Here is a 20,427-nt window from a genome sequence, read left to right as displayed (position 1 = left end):
GATGAAGCCATCTTAAAATTTTCTAGTGATTCTAAAATTTTCTAGTAATGTGTCCAGAAACATGAAGATGATGTAGATATTTGTGGGTCACTGTCATGTACTTAGTCATTTTTCTCCTGCTTTGGAGTCTCAGCTAAAATTCCTATATAAAGACAGGAATATTATATGTAACATCTTCTTATAGCTTATCATAGAGATTGTGATAATCTGTTGCTCCAGTGTCTCCCCTTGCTCCCATTTGCCTCCAAAGGGAATAAGATTCTGGTTAAATAGTCTCAGGGCCTTTATTTGAGCTAGTGAAAGGAGGAATTTCAGTTTAGGCCTGGAGTCCAGAGCCATAATCTCCAAACCATTTTTTTTTTTTGAATGAAATCCATTCTTCTTTGCATGGCCTTTCCAAACCATTTTGAAAACATCTCTGGTTTCTTGTGTATATTTTCTTTGGTGAGGAATCCCACAGGAAGAAGAGGTCAGGGCAGGTTTTATACATTCTTGTGTTGCTGCATGATCTATCACAATAGTATCAATATCTTTCTTCATTGCTCTTAGGAATTTCTAGTCTAATGTCTAGTAAAATGATCTGGGATCCACAAATCTGAGTGATCAAGCACCCTAACATCACACACACATAAGTTCTGGGGTGTGATAGAAGGAACACGAGGTGTCAGACAGACCCAGATACATACTTTGCAATTTATTAATCTTGTGACATTGGGCATGTTTCTTAAATGCTCTGAACCTGTTTCTACTTTGCAAAATAAGGACAATCACAGGAAGCATCCATATTTCTTGTGAGGATTATATGAAAGTGTGTGTGAAAGTACTTGCCTCTGTAAATGTTCATTAAATCTAAATTAAAGTTAAAGGATTAGGCTAATGTTTTAAATTATGATTTAAAAAATGGATGATAGTTCAGAAAATTGAGTTAGTCAAAGCATATAATAATCGTAAGTCCATATAAGTCCCTTATGTATGAATCCATTCATTTTATTTCCTCTGTATTCCTGTTCCATTGTTTCTTCCTTTCTTGCCATAGGTAGCCATTAAAATGTGCTTGAAACAAATTCTTAAATTCATTTATCCTTGGAATTATGTTTTCTGTGTATGTGTGTGTGTGAAGTTTGTGTGAATGGCATTGTGTTATGAAACTCTTTTTCCTCCCTTACTTTTTCACCCAATACTATGTACTAAAAGACTGAATGTACCTTTCTCTCATTACTTCTAAGGATATATAGTATTGTTTTGCATTTTTTTACATTAACCCAGTCCCCAATTGTTGTATACCCAGATTGTCTCCAATACCTTGCTACCAAAAAACATATATTAAAAAAATCTGAGGTGGACCATGGTGTCTCAGCAGGCAGAGCTCTTATCTGCCATGCCGGAGACCTGGGTTCCATTCCTGGTACCTGCCCATGCACACACACACACACACAAATCCTCAAATGCCCCCTTACCAACCTGCTAGAAATCTTCTCTGGGATGTATATCCAGAAGAGGGGTTGATAGATCATATGACATACACATACTTGATTTTACTAAGGACAACTCAGTGGTTTTCCAGAAGAGCTGTATCAGTTTATATACCTATCAACACTGCATGAGGAGAATGTTTGCTGACACCTTCACCATCTTTCTAATGTTCGTATTTTAATGGATTTAAAATAGTATCACATTGTCATTTTAATTTTTATCTACTTACTTGTGAACTTGAGAGTCTGTTTATATGTATGTAGGCCTTTCCCTTCCCTAAATAATCTCTTCGTGTACCAACAACTAGTTTTCTCAACACTATGTACCAAACAAACCATTCTCTTCCCACTGCTTTGAAGACTAACCTTCACCATGCCTCAAAATCACAGACAAACTGGGGTCTATCCTACATTTGTTCTATTTATCTCTTTCTATACCAGTCCATACTGTTTTTATTACAATGGCCTTTTCTAACATCATGTATAATGGGGTAGGTTGAATTATGTACACACCCCCCCCACCCCCGGCCCAGAACACATGTTCTTGGTCTTTAGTCTGCATTCCTGTGGGTATGGGCCCACTGAAAATGGAATGTCTTGAATATGTTATTTTCATTATGGTGGGCAAACTGAATGAGGGTGGGCCTTTGTGTGAGTACTGGAATCCTTTATAAGCAGAAGAAATTCAGTCACAGTCAGAAAAAGCCAGTGGGTGGAGCTAGAAGCTGGAAATCAGTGGAAACCAGAAGGTAAGGAAGAGGACCGCGACACGTGATGGGAGGCAGGCATATAAGGCAAGGAACTTCAAGAATGCCAGCCAGCCAGAAAGCCACCTACTGGGAGGAAACAGGCTTTTTATCTGAAAGACTGTGAGTCAATAAATACCTTTTGATAAGCCAACCCAATGTGTGGTATTTGTTACAGTAGCTGGGATGCTTAAGACATGTAGTAACCTTCCCCCTCCTTCAGCTCTCCTCTTCTATTTCAAAATTGATTTAGCTCTTCCCGGCCTTTGATCTTTCTAGACCCAGAGCTAATTGATTAGCATGTTGTCCCAACACAATTTATAGAAACCATTAGCTTTCAATAACTAATTTTTTAGTTAACTTCATCATGGATATACATTTCTGATACATGATATATAATGTTCCTGTTTTTTTTTTTTCAATTTCTTTAATGATAATTTTCTTTTCCTCTTTGATTAGTGTTACTTTGGAGAGTGACATTTAAAAATTGTATGGGGGCAAGCCACTGTGGCTCAGCAGGCAGAGTTCTTACCTGCCATCCTGGAGACCCAGGTTCAATTCCCAGTGCCTGCCCATGTAAAAAAGGAAAAAAAAAATGGTATGGTTTTTATTTTAGAGATAGCCATGTTCTTATTAAGCTCTAGTTTTGTTGCATTTTGCCTGAAAAATATTTTTTTTGATAGAACTCTAGTGTGTCTTTGTAATCTAATATATGATGGATTTATGTGAATGGGCCATGATCTCTGGAAATTTAATCTCCATAGGGTTAAAGTTTGGTAATTATGAAGCCAAGTTGTATTAATTATTTGACTCAAATTCTTTAACACTAGGATTTTTATGAATGGGCTTCAGGATATCCATAATTTCCCTATCATATGGGACATGTGCATATGCTCCTGAGTGAGTAGATGCTTTCATCACATTACCATAGGGACCCAAAAGTCTGAACACATTAATAACCAGGGAATCTTGTTTTTTCTTTGCTTGTATCTATTTGATCTATGAATAGCACTATACCTGTGCTTTAACAATTTTGTCTTATTTTTTCTGCTGTTTTTTGTTTTATATATTGAAACTGTTGATGTATACATAAAGATACATTGAAATTTATAACTTCTCTGTGAATTTTTTTCCTTATCATTATAAAATGATAGTTAGAAAACCTCAATATTTTTGCCTTGAATTCAGCTTTGTCTGGTTCTAATATCTCAATCCTAGCTTTTTAAAAAAAATTTGTATTTGCTTGACATATTTTTTCAAATTTGCATTTCTTGCTTACTTTTATTTTGTTTAATAGTAAACATGTTTAATTTGGAATTTTATCTTCTTTATGCTCATTGCAATAACTACTATATTGGCTTCTACATCTATTATTTTAGTTTTTTTTGATTGCTCATGTTAATGGTTTCTTTTTATTGTTTCTGGTTTTTGCTATGAGGATTCACTGCTTTTCTCTTCCCCACCAATTTACATATTTGGATTGTAGCCTATTTTTAATCTCATAATTTTTAAATCGACTTCTGGCCTTTGGAGGTGGCCCTAGAGTACATCATGGCTTCTAGGGTGGTTGTCATCCTAAAATTAAAGGACAGAAAGAGATATCCCTTGTCTGGTCTCATCAAAGGCCTTTTGAACTTTTCTAAGTACTATACAAATATCTATTGCTTTACCTTTTTTAAACTACATGCCGAATAACTACTATGAGCAAGGTACTCTGTCATATACTTCACAGATGTCATTTATTCCTTATCACAGGCTTTTATTACAAATGAAAAAAAAAGTGGATGTTTTCCAAACATGCTTTAACTCATTTGTATTTCTCTATCTGACATAATAAATTGGCATTTTAAGTCCTTTTTATATTTTAAAATGACAGTTTGAACAGACTGCTACTCTCTTTTCCTCTTCCATTTTTCAAACTTTATACAGTCTTTTATTTTTAATTCAATTTTTGTAATTCCATAATTATTTTTATATTACATACGTTTGGGGAATAGTGTTAATATCTGCATATTTTTAATCATAGTTATAGGAATTTAGCTAAACTATATTAATGCTTATCATTATGCTGTGCTAATAGTTTTTACTGTGACTTCTTTCTTGGCCTCTTAATTTTATTTTGTCTTTTCAATTGCTTCTTGTCCATCTTCAAATAACTTTTTAAAGAGGACATAGTTTCCCTCTTATCTCTAAGAATATCTTTCTTTACCTTCTCACATAAATGACAAGCACCCCATAAGTTAGGGGCTTAAAACAACAGTTTTTATTTATCCTATCTCACAAATCTCCAGGTTGGCAATTTGTGCTGACTTCAGCTGAGCAGTTCTTCTGGTCTAGGATGGTCTCGCCCATGCATTAGCAGTCAGTTCCTAGGTTGGGTAGGGGCTGGCCTCATTTGGAACGGTCCTGTCCCACATGGATCCTTATTCTCCAGCAGTATAGTCAAGACGTGTTCATTTGGAAGAAGGACATGGTTCCAAGAGAGAATGCGGTAGCATGTAAGGCCTCTTGAGGCCGAGGCTTGGAATATCTAACATATCCTGTCTTCCAAAGCAAGTGATAAAGCCAGCTCAGATTGAAGGCTGGGGAAATAGGCCCATTACTTGATGGGACATGCTGCAGAGTCACATTGCAAAGGGTAATTCATAAATGAGGGGGATAAATGTTGCTATTTTAGCAAACCAGTCTACCATATCTGACACAATCCCTTAAAAACTAAATGTTACTTATTTATCTTCTGGTATCTAGTGAGTTATCCTCTCTATTTCATTTATATATAAACATTTTTTATTTATATAAATTGATGTTTATATACATAGATACTTACCTTTTTTTGTTCTTTTCCTCCATATTCCCGAACTGCTTCTCAGCTTTTCAAGTTTTGCCTTTATATCACAGATTGAATTTCTGTAACATTGTTTGTGCTTCTTGCTGACTTCAATGCTAAGTTTTATTGAATTATTTGGCAGTAGACCCTTTTCTAATCATCCCTCCCTTTCTTTCATCCTTTTAATTTTGATTGCAACATCATCTCACCTCTGATGTCATATTTTTGTGCCTTTATTTTAAGTTCATCTAATACTTTCAGGAAATTTTATTCTGGACTGATTATTTCCAGGTATATTGTGCTTCCCCCGATGTTCTCTTTTCTTTGTTCCACAGACTTTAAAAATAGTGAAATCATATTATTTTACTCTTTATTCATAATAATAAAAGCAATATTTGTACAGAATCAGGGTTTCCCTTTTTTTTTGGTTCTTTGAGTGTTGAAATTGTATTATTAAAGGGATATGTTCAGATGCTTCTTTCTGTATATATATATATATATATATATATATATATATGTATATTCTAGGTAAATTCTAGGTAAATATATATGTATATTCTAGGTAAATTCTAGAAAATAAATTTCTAGGAGAGATCAAAGACATTTTACATTTTGGTAGATGTTAGCAAAAGTTGCCTTTTAAAGGTTGTAACAATTCATAATCCAACCAAAACCAATGGCTATGCTTCTTTCCCCATTTGCTTTTTTAATACTTTGTTTTATCATTTGATATCTCCAATCTGAAAGGTGTTGGTATTTCAGTGTTGTCTTCTTGAATTTTTGTATGATTATTTGTCATTCATATTTATTGAGTGTTTTACATTGCTTCTTCATGTCTTTTATCCCCTTCTTTTATTTACACTGAGTTATCTCTCTTTTTCTTATTGATCTTTAAGAGCTTGTTCATAAGCAGCATAAAATGAGAGTTTGAAACAGGGCCTCTGGTGTTAGTATGCTTGGTTTTATATCCTGTCTTCATTACTTATTAGTTCGACCTGGTACAAATTATTTTATCTCTCTGTGTCTCAGTTCCATTATCTGTAAAATGTGGATAATAAGAGTATCTGTTTTATAGGATTGTTGTGAGAATTAAGATAGAAAATTTATATAAAGCATTTACCTTTATACCTGATTCATAGTGTCAAATGTGTTACAAGAATATTTTTCCAGATTTTTAATTGGTCTTCAATTTCAAAGGCAATTTTGCTACAAGTTTATTTTTTAAAATCAAGAAGGATGTTTTCTCTTACTTTTATGTTTTTCTTTTTTAACTTTAAGTTACCAAATTTATCTGAAATTTGTTTTGGTATGTTTGAAGTAGAGAACTACCTTCATCTTATTTCTAAATGGTAAGCCATTAGTCCAAATACTGTTTTCATCTCTGGTAAAATATGCCAACTTTATTATATTCTAAATTCCCATGTAATTTTAAGGTTATTTATAGACCCTCCAGTTTCTTTCATTGATTTGTCTATCCTTTGTTCTGCACCAAATTAATTTAAATTACTGTAGCTTATAATTCTTTTTACTAATGGAGTAGGTCTACCTACTTTCATTACTCATACTTTTCGTTATTCTGTAGCTTAAATATACACACTTGTTTAGTGAATTCTAATGCAATTTTAAATGATTTTGATTTTATATTGGATAACAAAAAGAAATATTTATCATATGTATGTCATAAATAATGATGCTAAAATGAATACCTGTGTCCCACTAGCTTGAGAACATTACTAGCACTTAGAAGACTTCTGTAATGTTCTCTCTTTTTTTTTTTTTTTTTTTTTTTAAGAGAGAGGGAGGAAGGGAAGGAAAGACAGAGAAGGAAGGAAGGATGGAAGGAAGGAAGGGAGGAAGAAAGGGAAACATTTTTTTAAACATTTTCTTGTTTTATTATATTTTGTTTGTTTGTTTGTTTTTTACATGGGCTGGGGCCGGGAATCGAACCGGGGTCCTCCGGCACGGCAGGCAAGCACTCTTGCCCGCTGAGCCACCGCGGCCCGCCCTGTAATGTTCTCTCTTAATGTAATTTCTATTTTGAAAATGTGTTTACTTATTTACACATATTACAATGGATTGTTTAGCATTACCTGTTTTTGACTTGTGAAAAAATTAAATGATATTGACTGAATTTTTCTGTGACTTAATGTTTTGTCTTTGCTCAATATTATGAACGTGTATTCATCTATGCTAATTTTTTACTGCTAGTTGTATTCCATTAGATGGATATATCCCAATTTATTAATCCTTTCTGTTGAGGGGCATTTGGATTGTTTCCAGGTCTTTTTTTTTTTTTTTTTTTTGCAATGTTTTATTACATACACTACTGCTATCAATATTCTTGAATTTTTTTCTGGTACATATATATAAAACTTTCTCAAGGACCAGAATTTCTGGGTCAGGGGACACACACAGATCCAATTTTAAGAGCTATTGCCAAATAGTTTTCTCAAATGTTTGAACTAATTTATTCTCCCACCATCAAGTTACAGGAGAGCATCTTTTTTTTTTTTCACTTTTTTTTCTCTCCCAAGGTCCCACCACTTTCCCCCTTCCCCTAAAAAGACACCAAAAAAACAAAAACAAAAACAAAACAAAAACCCACCCAATTCCATAGCACCAAAAGCAGCAATGCCTTTTTTTTGGCATGTTGTTTAGAATTTCATTGAACTGAAAAATTAGTTCAGAGAAAACTGGCCTCTTTATAATTTTGAACCTTTTAATGTTAATGGATATCTTTTAATTTATTTAAGACTTCTGTTATGTCCCTCAGAGTTTTATAATTGTCTTTAATTCCTTGTTATACATTAATATTTTTTCTATGTTTTTCTGATGAACATTTTCGGACATATAGAAAAATGTGATACATGTTCTAATATATATTTGCTGAACCATTTGAAATTAAATTGTATAGACCTTTCAACCCCAAATTCTTTGGTCTGAATTTCCTCAAATATTATTGTAGTTAAGAAAATAAAAATAACTCCCTATTATGATAAAATATCTAGTTTATGTTCATGGTTTCCCATTTATCTACAACATTTTTTTTATATTTGTTTTTTTCCCAAACACAGTCAAATCCCATTCGTACATTAAATATTGCATATTATGTCATTTTAATCTCCTCTTTCATTAATGGAGTGCTCCCTTATTTAATGATATTTTTATATAAAACTTTTTATTATGGATATTTTATACACACATAAAATTATAAGGGTTAATATGTGAACCTGCATGTGCCCACCTTCAAGCTTTAATAATTATCAGTATTTTTCCTATCTGAATTGGTCTATTTATCTTTCTTCCCTTCCGACCACTATTTTTTGTTGTTGTTGGTAGCTTTCAAAGCAATTCCGATATCATATTAATTCATCATTAAATTATTTAATTATCCATCTCTAACTGATAAGTGTTTCATGTAACTACCATACTATTATCAGATTTTACAAGTTCTTAGTATTAACTCATTCCCATTATTCAGATTTACCTAATTGTCTCAAAAATTGATTTTGCAGTTGGGTTGCCTGAATCAGAATCTTAAAATGGCCCCCACAATGCATTTTGTTGTTATATCCATCTAAAAGATGTATAGTTGGAATACTGTTTACAAATGCCAGCTGAAATTAAAATACTTATGTGCTCTATATTTAATTTTAGAGTTTGCCTTTTCCTTTTGCATTTAACTCTGTTTTTTTGAATGTGTGAAAAAATTCATGATTCAGGAGTCTAAAGTATTTAAGAGTGAATATGCAGAAAATTCTCACATTACTGCGTATTCACTCTTAAATACTTTAGACTTCCATTATTCTTCCCCCACCTCTACCTTCTATAGGTATTAATTTTTATAGTTTGTGATTTATCCTTCCAATATTTCTTTTGGCAAAAATAATCATATATATGTGTGTGGGTATTCGTACTGTTTTTTCTTACACAAAATGCTGCATGCTCTAGATAATGTTTTGTACCTTGCATTTGTAACTTAATGTGCTGGTTTGAAACAGTTATGTACCCCAGAAAAGCCACATTATTCTAATCCAATCTTGTGGGTGCAGACTTATCATGGGTGGGATCTTTTGATTAGGTTGCTTGCATGGAGATGTGAACTGCTCAATTGTGGGAGGGAACTTTTGATAGGATTATTTCCCTGGAGATGTGACTACCACCCATTCAAGGTGGGTCTTAAGTAGTTTACTGGAATCCTTAAAAGAGCTCTCAGAGAGACAGAAAGCTCAGAGCAGACAGAAATGTTTGTAGATGCAGAAGGAAATATCCCAGAAGATGCCAGAAGCTGAGAGGGCTGTTTGAAACCAGAAGCTAGGAAAGAAGGACAGCAGATATTGCTATGTGCCTTCCCATGTGACAAAAAAAAAAAAAAAAAAAAAAAAAGAAAACAGAAACGTGGGCATGATCAGTTTTTCTTGAGTGAAATTATCTTCTTGTTGATGTCTTAATTTGGACATTTTCATGGCCTTGGAACTGCAAATCTGTAACCTAATAAATCTCTTTTGTAAAAGCCAATCCATTTCTGATATATTGCATTCTGGCAGCATTGGCAAACTGAAATACTTAACATCTTGAAGAACACCCTAAAATCAGTATATAGAGCTTTTCCTCATTCTTTCTGCATGTTGCAGAGCACTCCTCTGGGTGAAATACAATAGTTTATTTAAGCAGTCCTCTGAATAATCCTCAGCACTATTATTCAGTATTTGTGGAAGAATATCTTCAGGGTGCATTCTGAGATGTGGGATTGGTGGGTCAAAGGGAAAATGCTTATGCAGTTTTGTTAGATATTGTTGTCATAATATGGGATTTGTTTTGTGTTATATTTTATATCAGACCAGACTTAGCCTTTTTCAACAGCCAAGATTTTGGTTCTATTATCTGCCAACTTGTGCTGTAGTTGGATTCCTCCTAGGTGTTCAGTGAAAAGGCAGATAAATCAGCCCTGTTTAGATTTTAAGTCCTTATATCTGACGTGTTCTCTATTGGGATGGTACCTTTCTTTCTCACTCCCTCTACTGGGCCCTAAATATTGTATATGAAAATCTACAATTCATAGAATCCACTGCTACCAGGGTTCTCCATTCCTCTGCCTCTAACTAGTGCACTTTTTTTCAAGGAGCTCACTTTATCCCTGACATTGGGCAGATTGCTTCACCTGCCTGAGCCCTGAATCCCTTCTTGAATTTCTATGATTCTGATGTCCTTGCACCTTCTCTGTTTTTCTCTTCTCCATCTCTCTGTACCTGGGAGTTGGAAATGCACCACCCCAATTTACCCAACTGCATATGCTTTAATGTCTGTGCAGGTTATTTTCTGGGTATTGCAGTCTCATCCTGGAAGTAGAAAAATGGCCTATGGTTATGGAACATTTGGGGAGTGAGTAGAGGAGAGTGTTAATATTTTGACTTCATTACAGAACAGTTGAGAGTGGGGACAGGCCGTAGATAGGGATTGCTCTTCAATTTTCAGTTTTATTGTTACTAAGTTTTAAATAAACATTTTCTCTGGATTATGTCAGTTCTTTCCAGAATCATGCATTATCTATCAGCCTGTTTTTGATAGTGTGATTTCTCACCTTTTGCTGTATTTTCATTGATATTTCAGTGAGAATATAGAAAATATAGCAGATATTGGTGGCTGCTAACCTAATGTCATTTTGAACCAAAAAAGTCCATTTTTGAAATATTGTATCTGAGTATTATATCCTTGTTGATCTGGCTAGGCTTTGTTCCTTGTTTCAGATTGTTCTATATATGTTCATTCTAGAGTCCAGTTTGGGGTATTTGGGAAGTTGTTCTCATGGTGATGATGGAAATGCATGTTTTCTTTTCATACTTAGGTTTGCCACTGTCACCCAGCCCACATTCGATTGGCCAAAAAGCAAGTCACATTACTGAGCCCAGTGTCAAAGGACAAAGAAGGCCATTTGGCTTTTAGTGAAAATGGTTATAAAATCTCAGTGACACAGAACATGGAAACATGGAGTGGGCTACTAATTGGGGCTAATTCAATTTACCAAAAGTATCTATTTTATGCCAGATACTATGACATCTTTTATGTAGATTTTTCTTATCACTCCAACAACTCTACAAAATAAATTTATTCTATTTTATAATGAGAAAACCAAGGTAAAGAGATTTCCAAGGACTTGTCTATGATAAATACCTTTTAAACGATTTAATTGGAATTTGAAATTAGGTCTTTCTGTCTGGCAAAATCATTCTCTTCCAATTCTACTCTCAAGATTAAATTCCTCCCCCAATACCCATGATTGCTTAGTACTCATAAACATGTAGAAGAAAATCATAAGCAGAGCCAGAAGTTATAAGCCATCTGACATTTGGAAAGCTACTACTAAGTACTCCGTACTATAGGAGAAAGTGAAGGATGCTCACTTGGGAAGAATCATAATTTTGTTAATAGGAGTAGAGTTAATGCCAGATATCATTTAAAACCTTTGGGTAAGTTGGAACTTAATATTGGCTGGATTGCAGGGATCAGAAGAGCTATGTAGAAAATACCTTAAGGAAAACAACTCTAGCCATATCTACTGTTAACACTGGTTAACATTTCAACACTGCTGTATGGAGCAGGTTAGCAGGAGAATCATAGCTTTGGATATATATATACTTATTCATGAGTCATACAGTTATTAATATGTGAACCCTGGGAAGGGTGCTCACATTTTGTGGGAGAGAAGAGTTTTTGTTCTGTCATAAGTGCTCTCCTACTGGGTTTGGAATTGCTCTCTCACCAAAAATGTCTGACTTTATTTTCTTTGAATTTAAAGGACCATCACTAACATTTTAGCTTAAATACAAACTAGAACATTTTTATAAAGGAAAGAAATTAGAAAAAAAATATTTGTAGGATGTGATTAAAGATAGTTTCACTGGAAATGCTTCTAAGGAAAATAGAGTTTAAAAATATTAAGAATATACTATGTCCCCAACCCACTCTGTCTACCTCTTTCTCAGGTGCGGAAAAAGAAGCCTGATATATACAGATCACTTATATTTTGTGACAGAAACTAAAATGGAAATTTCTTTTCAAAATGGTGTGACTTAAATAGACTTTAAAAAAAGCATTCAGATTTTCAATAGCATACAGTATTATACGTAGCTATGCAAAATAGAGAATTCAGATATTGACCCTGACAGTGGATTATGGATTTATCTCGCTTTGTCTTTATCTTATTCTTTAACAATTCCCCTATGCCATCATTATTAACACCTAGCATTATTGTGGTACATTTGTTATAATTGATGAAAGCACATTTTTGTAACTGTACTCTTAACTACAGTCCATGGTTTACCTTAAGTTTCATAGTTTGTATTCTGTAGTCCCATGGTTTTAAACATTTTAATTCTAGTAACATATAAACAAAATAAAACTTCCCCTGTTAACCACTTTCAAATGTATAATTCAATGCTGTTAATTTCATTTATAATATCATGCTGTCATCACCACCATGCATTAGCAAAAGTTTTCCATCATACCAAATAGAGACCATGAACTTAATTAATTCCTTACTCCATCCCACCGCTCATCCCCTAGTAACTTATAGTCTAGATTTCTGACTCTGTAAGTTTGCTTATTCTAATAACTTCATATCTATTAACTGTATAATATTTGTCCTCTTATGTATGGCTATTTTATTCAAAAGTATATCTTCAAGGTTTATCCATGTTGTCCAATGTATCAGAACTTCATTCTTTTTTGTGGTTGAATAATATTCCATGGGGCATATATATCACATTATATTTACCCATTTTTCAGTTGATGGGCACGTGGGTTGCTTCCATCTTTTGGCAATTGTGAATAGTACCAGTATGAACATTGGTAAGAAAATATCTGAGTCTCTACTTTCATTTCTTTGGAGTATATACCTAAAAGTGGGATTGCAGGCTCTGGCGGTAATTCTCTATTCAACTTTCTGATGAACTCCCAAACTGTCTTCCACAGCAAATGCACCAATTTTCATTCCTACCAGCAATGGATAAATGCCCCTATTTCTCTGTATCTCCTCCAATGCTTGTAATTTCCCATTTTTTAGAATATAGTCGCCATTCTATTGGGTATGAAATGATATCTCATAGTAGTTTTGATTTGCATTTCCCTAACGGCTAACAATGTTGGCCATGTGCTTTTTGACCATTTTTATATCTTCTTAGGAAAAACGTCTGCTGAAGTCTTTTGTTCATTTATAAAATTAGATTGTTTGTCTTTTTATTGTTGAATTGTAGGATTTTTAAAAATAAATTCTGGATATTAAACTGTTATAGATATATGGTTTCTAAATATTTTCTCCCATTATGTTGCTTATCTTTTTACTTTTATGATAACGTTCTTTGATACCAAAAGTTTTAAATTTTGATAAGGCTCCATTTATCTGTTTTTCATTTATTGCTTGTGTTTGGGCATAAAATCTAAGAAATCATAGACTAACACAAGATCCTAAAGATGATTCTCTATGTTTTCTTCTAGGTCTTTTATAATCCTGGTTATTGTATTTAGGTCTTTGATTCATTTAGAGTTGATTTTTGCATATAGTGTAACATAGGGGTCCCTTATTATTCTTTTGCATAAGGATATTCACTTTTATTGATCAGACTAATCTTTCCCAACTGAGTAGAATTGGCACCCTTGTCAAAAGTAAGTTGACCATAAATGTGAGGGTTAATTTCTGAGCTACCAGTTTGATTCCTTTGTTCTATATGTTTGTCCTTGTGCCAGTACCATCTGTTTTGATTATTGTGGCTTTACAATAAGTTTTAAGATTGGGAAGTGTGAGTATTCCAACTTTATCTTCTTTCTTAAGATGGATTTGACTATTCAAGGTCCTTACTCTTTCATATAAATTTGATAATTTCTTTTGCATGTATGCAAAGAAGGCTATTGGAATTTTGATTGGGATTGTTGAATCTGTAAACTCCTTGGGAAGAATTGGCATCATAACAACAGTCTTTTAATTTATGAGCATGGAATGTCCTTCTGTTTATTTAGTTGTTCTTTGATTTCTTTAAGCAATGTTTTGTAGTTTTTTGAGTACAAGCCTTTTTCATCCTTGGTTAGATTTTTTTTTCATTTTTTTTTTATTAATTAAAAAAATTAACAAACAAAACATTTAGATATCATTCCATTCTACATATACAATCAGTAATTCTTAATATCATCACATAGTTGCATATTCATCATTTCTTAATAATTTGCATCAATTTAGAAAAAGAAATAAAAAGACAACAGAAAAAGAAATAAAATGATAATAGAGAAAAAAAAACTATACGTACCATACCCCTTACCCCTCGCTTTCATTTACCACTATTTAAAACTGAATTTATTTTAACATTTGTTCTCCCTATTATTTATTTTTATTCCATATGTTCTACTCTTATGCTGATATAGTAGCTAAAAGGAGCATCAGACATAAGGCTTTCACATTCACAGAGTCACATTGTGAAAGCTATATCATTGTTCAATCATCATCAAGAAACATGGCTACTGGAACACAGCACCACATTTTCAGGCAATTCCCTCCAGCCTCTCCACTATACCTTGAACAACAACGTGATATCTACTTAATGCGTAAGAATAACCTCCAGGATAACCTCTTGACTCTGTTTGGAATCTCTCAGCCATTGACACTTTGTCTCATTTTACTCTTCCCCCTTTTGGTTGAGAAGATTCTCTCAATCCCTTGATGTTAGGTCTCAGCTCATTCTAGGGTTTTTCTCAGTCCTTTAATGCTGAGTCTCAGCTCATTCCAGGATCTTTGTCCCATGTTGCCAGGAAGGTCCACACCCCTGGGAGTCGTGTCCCACGCAGAGAGGGGGAGGGTGGTGAGACTGCTCGTCATATTGGCTGGAGAGAGAGGCCACATCTGAGCAACAAAAGAGGCTCTCTTGGGGGTGACTCTTAGGCCTAAATTTTAAGTAGACTTGACCTATCCTTTGTGGGGTTAAGTTTCATGTGAACAAACTCCAAGACTGGGGGCTCAGCCTATAGCTTTGGTTGTCCACACTGCTTGTGAGAATATCAAGAATTCAACTTGGGGAAGTTGAATTTCTCCCCACTCTCACCATTCCCCGAAGGGGGATTGCAAATACTTTTCCAGTCACTGATCAAATCATTCTGAGATTCATCAGGGGATCACTCTGGACAAACCAACAAAATCTCATGTGCTACCTGAGATTCCAAGTACTTACGACATTCAATCAAACTATCTACATGAGTTATATTAAGAAATGCTCTAGTCAAAATCTAAATTTTGTAACAAATAAAGATTTTTTTTTTTTTTTTTAAAGGAAAGACAGAGAGAAGGAAGGAAGGATAGAAGGAAGGAAGGAAGGAAGAAAGGGAAACATCTTTAAACATTTTCTTGTTTTATTGTATTTTGTTTCTTTGTTTTTGTTACATGGGCTGGGGCCGGGAATCGAACCGAGGTCCTCCGGCATAGCAGGCAAGCACTTTGCCCGCTGAGCCACCGCGGCCCACCCACAAATAAAGATTTTTTGCTTTAGTCTCACACATAAGGTGACATTTTAAAGTATTAACTGTCATCTATTTTCAGCACCCTGCAATAATGACATTCCTTTGTTCTTCCTCATGCCAGAACATTTTTAAAATTTGTACATTGTACATTTCACTATTATTATACACTCTAGGCATTCCTAGATTATACCATCTCGATCTTTAACATCTATCTTTCTTTCTGATTTCATTTATGTCCCCAGCCCTCCTCCCTCTATCATTCTCACATGCAGCTTCATTCAGTGTTTTAACATAATTACATTATAGTTAGGTAGTATTGTGCTGTCCATTTCTGAGTTTTTGTATCCAGTCCTGTTGCACAGTCTGTATCCCTTCAGCTCCAATTACCCACTATCTTACCCTATTTCTGTCTCCTGATGGTCTCTGTTACCAACGACATATTCCAAGTTTATTCACTAATGTCAGTTCATATCAGTGAGACCGTACAGTATTTGTCCTTTAGTTTTTGGCTAATGTCACTCAGCATAATGTTCTCAAGGTCCATCCATGTTGTTACATACTTCATAAGTTTATTCTGTCTTAGAGCTGCATAATATTCCATTGTATGTATATGCCACAGTTTGTTTAGCCACTCATCTGTTGATGGACATTTTGGCTGTTTCCATCTCCTTGCAATTGTAAATAATGCTGCTATAAACATTGGTGTGCAAATGTCCGTTTGTGTCTTTGTCCTTAAGTCCTCTGAGTAGATACCTAGCAATGGTATTGCTGGGTCATATGGCAATTCTATATTCATCTTTTTGAGGAACCACCAAACTGCCTTCCACAGTGGTTGCACCATTTGACATTCCCACCAACAGTGAATAAGTGTGCCTCTTTCTCCACATCCTCTCCAGCACTTGTCATTTTCTGTTTTGTTGATAATGGCCATTCTGACGGGTGTGAGATGATATCTCATTGTGGTTTTGATTTGCATTTCTCTAATGGCCAGGGACATTGAGCATCTCTTCATGCGCCTTTTGGCCATTTATATTTCCTCTTCTGAGAAGTGTCTGTTCAAGTCTTTTTCCCATTTTGTAATTGGGTTGGCTGTCTTTTTGTTGTTGAGTTGAACAATCTCTTTATAAAGTCTGGATACTAGACCTTTATCTGATATGTGGTTTCCAAATATTGTCTCCCATTGTGTAGGCTGTCTTTTTACTTTCTTGATGAAGTTCTTTGATGCACAAAAGTGTTTAATTTTGAGGAGCTCCCATTTCTTTCTTTCTTTCTTCAGTGCTCTTGCTTTAGGTGTAAGGTCCATAAAACCACCTCCAATTATAAGATTCATAAGATATCTCCCTACATTTTCCTCTAACTGTTTTATGGTCTTAGACCTAATGTTTAGATCTTTGATCCATTTTGAGTTAACTTTTGTATAGGGTGTGAGATATGGGTCCTCTTTCATTCTTTTGCATATGGATATCCAGTTCTCTAGGCACCATTTATTGAAGAGACTGTTCTGTCCCAAATGAGTTGGCTTGACTGCCTTATCAAAGATCAAATGTCCATAGATGAGAGGGTCTATATCTGAGCACTCGATTCATTCCATTGGTCAATATATCTATCTTTATGCCAGTACCTTGCTGTTTTGACCACTTTGGCTTCGTAATATGCCTTAAAGTCAGGCAGCGTGAGGCCTCCAGCTTCATTTTTTTTCCTCAAGATACTTTGAGCAATTTGGAGCACCCTGCCTTTCCAGATAAATTTGCTTATTGGTTTTTCTATTTCTGAATAGTAAGTTGTTGGGATTTTGATTGGTACTATGTTGAATCTGTAAATCAATTTAGGTAGAATTGACATCTTAACTATATTTAGTCTTCCAATCCATGAACATGGTATGCCCTTCCATCTATTTAGGTCTTCTGTGATTTCTTTTAACAGTTTCTTGTAGTTTTCTTTGTACAGGTCTTTTGTCTCTTTAGTTAAATTTATTCCTAAGTATTTTATTCTTTTAGTTGCAATTGTAAATGGAATTCATTTCTTGATTTCCCCCTCAGCTTGTTCATTGCTAGTGTATAGAAACACTACAGATTTTTGAATGTTGATCTTGTAACCTGCCACTTTTCAGTACTCATTTATTAGCTCTAGTAGTTTTGCTGTGGATTTTTCAGGGTTTTCGATGTATAGTATCATATCATCCGCAAACAGTGATAGTTTTACTTCTTCCTTTCCAATTTTGATGCCTTGTATTTCTTTTTCTTGCCTAATTGCTCTGGCTAGAACTTCCAACACGATGTTGAATAACAGTGGTGATAATGGACATCCTTGTCTTGTTGCTGATCTTAGGGGAAAATTTTCAATTTTTCCCCATTAAGGATGATATTAGCTGTGGGTTTTTCATATATTCCTGTTCTAGTTTGCTAGCTGCTGGAATGCAACACACCAGAGACAGATTGACTTTTAATAAAAGGGGATTTATTTTGTTGGTTCTTCAGAGGAAAGGCAGCTAACTTTCCACTGAGGTTCTTTCTTACATGGAAGGCACAAGATGGTCTCTGCTGGGGTCTTCTCTCTAGGCCCCTGGGTTCCAGCAACCTTCCCTGGGGTGACTTCTTTCTGCATCTCCAAAGGCCGGGGCTGAGCTGCTAGTGCTGAGATGAGGAATGCTGAGCTGCTTAGCAGTGCTATGTTGCAATCTCTCATTTAAGCACCAGCCAGTTAAGTCAGATGTCACTTATTGCAGCAGACACACCTCCTAGCCGACTGCAGATGTAATTAGCAACAGATGAGGTTCACGTACCATTGGCTTATGTCTACAGCAACAAGACTAGGTATGATCACCTGGCCAAGTTGACAACTGAATCTAACAAACACATGTCCACCCCTTGTCAACTTGTCAACTTTAAGCATCACCTTAAACAGGTGCAAAAACTTCTCTTCTTGCTGTGGGCCTGTGAATCTCAAAACAAATTATCTGATGCCAATATGCAAAGGAGGATAAACACTGGATCCATAGGGAGAAATTGGAAGAAAAATCTGCAGGCAAACACCATTGGATTTCAAAGTCTGAAAGTCATTTATCCTTCGGCTGTAGAAAGTGCCAGTCCCACCCCTTCCAAGGGCCTATGCAGTGGGTGGCCTCTTTCCAAATCAACCTCAGGGAACATCAAGGAGACCACCTCTGGGCTCCACTCTCTCCAGGCATCAGGGCCACCCCTGGGCTCTCTGCCATTTCTGGGGCACACGCTCAACCCCTCCACATGGTGGCAGCCAGGCTCTCCCAGTCCCCCAAGGAGCATGCTATGCCTTTTCCAAGGCCCGAGGCTGCACAATTCTTCCACTGCAATGAGGTGGAAGGCCCATTTTCTGCCTTTGGGGCAAACTCACCCTCTCCACGGGCTTGGGTAGGTCCGCTCTCCTGGTCCGAGGCTTCTTGACTTCAGACCTCAGCTTCCATGGTTTTGCCTCTGAAGTTATTTTTCCTCCAATGTGTCCCTTCTCTGAACCCCCCAGTCCAGACTGGCAGCGGCTCTGTTTATACAGGTCCCACAGCACTCTCATTGGCTTTCTATTCAGTAGCCTTGGATCATGTCCATCAGACATAAAGAGTTTCCACAAATCTTTCCTGGATAACTCCATGTCCGATCCTGACTTTCTCTGAAATGGCTGGCTAGTTCCACATTTGGTTAAATCCTCACACAGGGCTCTATTCTCTGGGGTCTTCTTTTCTGGAGGCGCAGAACTTTCCAGGACCTCAATTTCTGGTTTCTTTTTACTCAAGAGTTCAGTTTTCAGCTTATCTCTCTCCTGGCGCATTTCACTATAAGCTGTGAGGAGAAACCAGGCTGCACTTTTGACATTTAATTTGGAGATCTCTTCTGCTAAATATCCAAGTTCATGGCTTTTTAAATCTGCCTTCCATCCAAAGCCACTAGTCGATTTTTGCCAGATTATCTGCCATTTTAAAACAAGGACTGCCGGGGCCGCGGTGGCTCAGCGGGCAAAGTGCTTGCCTGCTATGCCGGAGGACCTCGGTTCGATTCCCGGCCCCAGCCCATGTAACAAAAACGGAGAAACAGAATACAATAAAACAAGAAAATGTTTAAAAATGTTTCCCTTTCTTCCTTCCTTCCTTCCTTCTATCCTTCCTTCCTTCTCTCTGTCTTTCCTTTAAAAAAAAAAAAAAAAAAAAAAAAAAAAAAAACAAGGACTGCCTTCCTTCCAGTTTGCAATAACACGTGCCTCATTTCTGTCTAAGGCCTCAGTAGAGGTATCTTTAGAGGCCACATTTCTACCAAAAGTCTCCCCAAAGCATTCTAGGCCTTCTCTGTCAAGCTTTTCACAACTCTTCCAGATTCTTCCTTTTATCCATTTAAAGAGCCATTCCAACATGTTTGGTATTTGCAAACCACAGCAGCAGCACCCTACTCCTGGTACCAAATCGCCCGGGCCTTTGGAGATGCAGAAAGAAGTCACCCTGGGGAAAGTTGTTGGAACCCAGGGGCCTGGAGAGAAGACCAGCAGAGACCATCTTGTGCCTTCTATGTAAGAAAGAACCTCAGTGGAAAGTTAGCTGCCTTTCCTCTGAAGAACCAACAAAATAAATCCCCTTTTATTAAAAGCCAATCCATCTCTGGTGTGTTGCATTCCAGCAGTTAGCAAACTAGAACAATTCCCTTTATCATTTTAAGGAAGTTCCCTTGTATTCCTATCTTTTGAAGTGTTTTCAACAGGAAAGGATGTTGAATCTTTTCAAATGCCTTCTCTGCCTCAATTGAGATGATCATGTGATTTTTCTGCTTTGATTTGTTGATATGGTGTATTACATTAATTGATTTTCTTATGTTGAACCATCCTTGCATACCTGGGATGAATCCTACTTGGTCATGATGTCTAATTATTT

Source organism: Tamandua tetradactyla, chromosome 15 (genome assembly GCF_023851605.1).
Source record: "Tamandua tetradactyla isolate mTamTet1 chromosome 15, mTamTet1.pri, whole genome shotgun sequence".
Lineage (NCBI taxonomy): Eukaryota > Metazoa > Chordata > Mammalia > Pilosa > Myrmecophagidae > Tamandua > Tamandua tetradactyla.
This window is presented reverse-complemented; position numbering follows the sequence as displayed.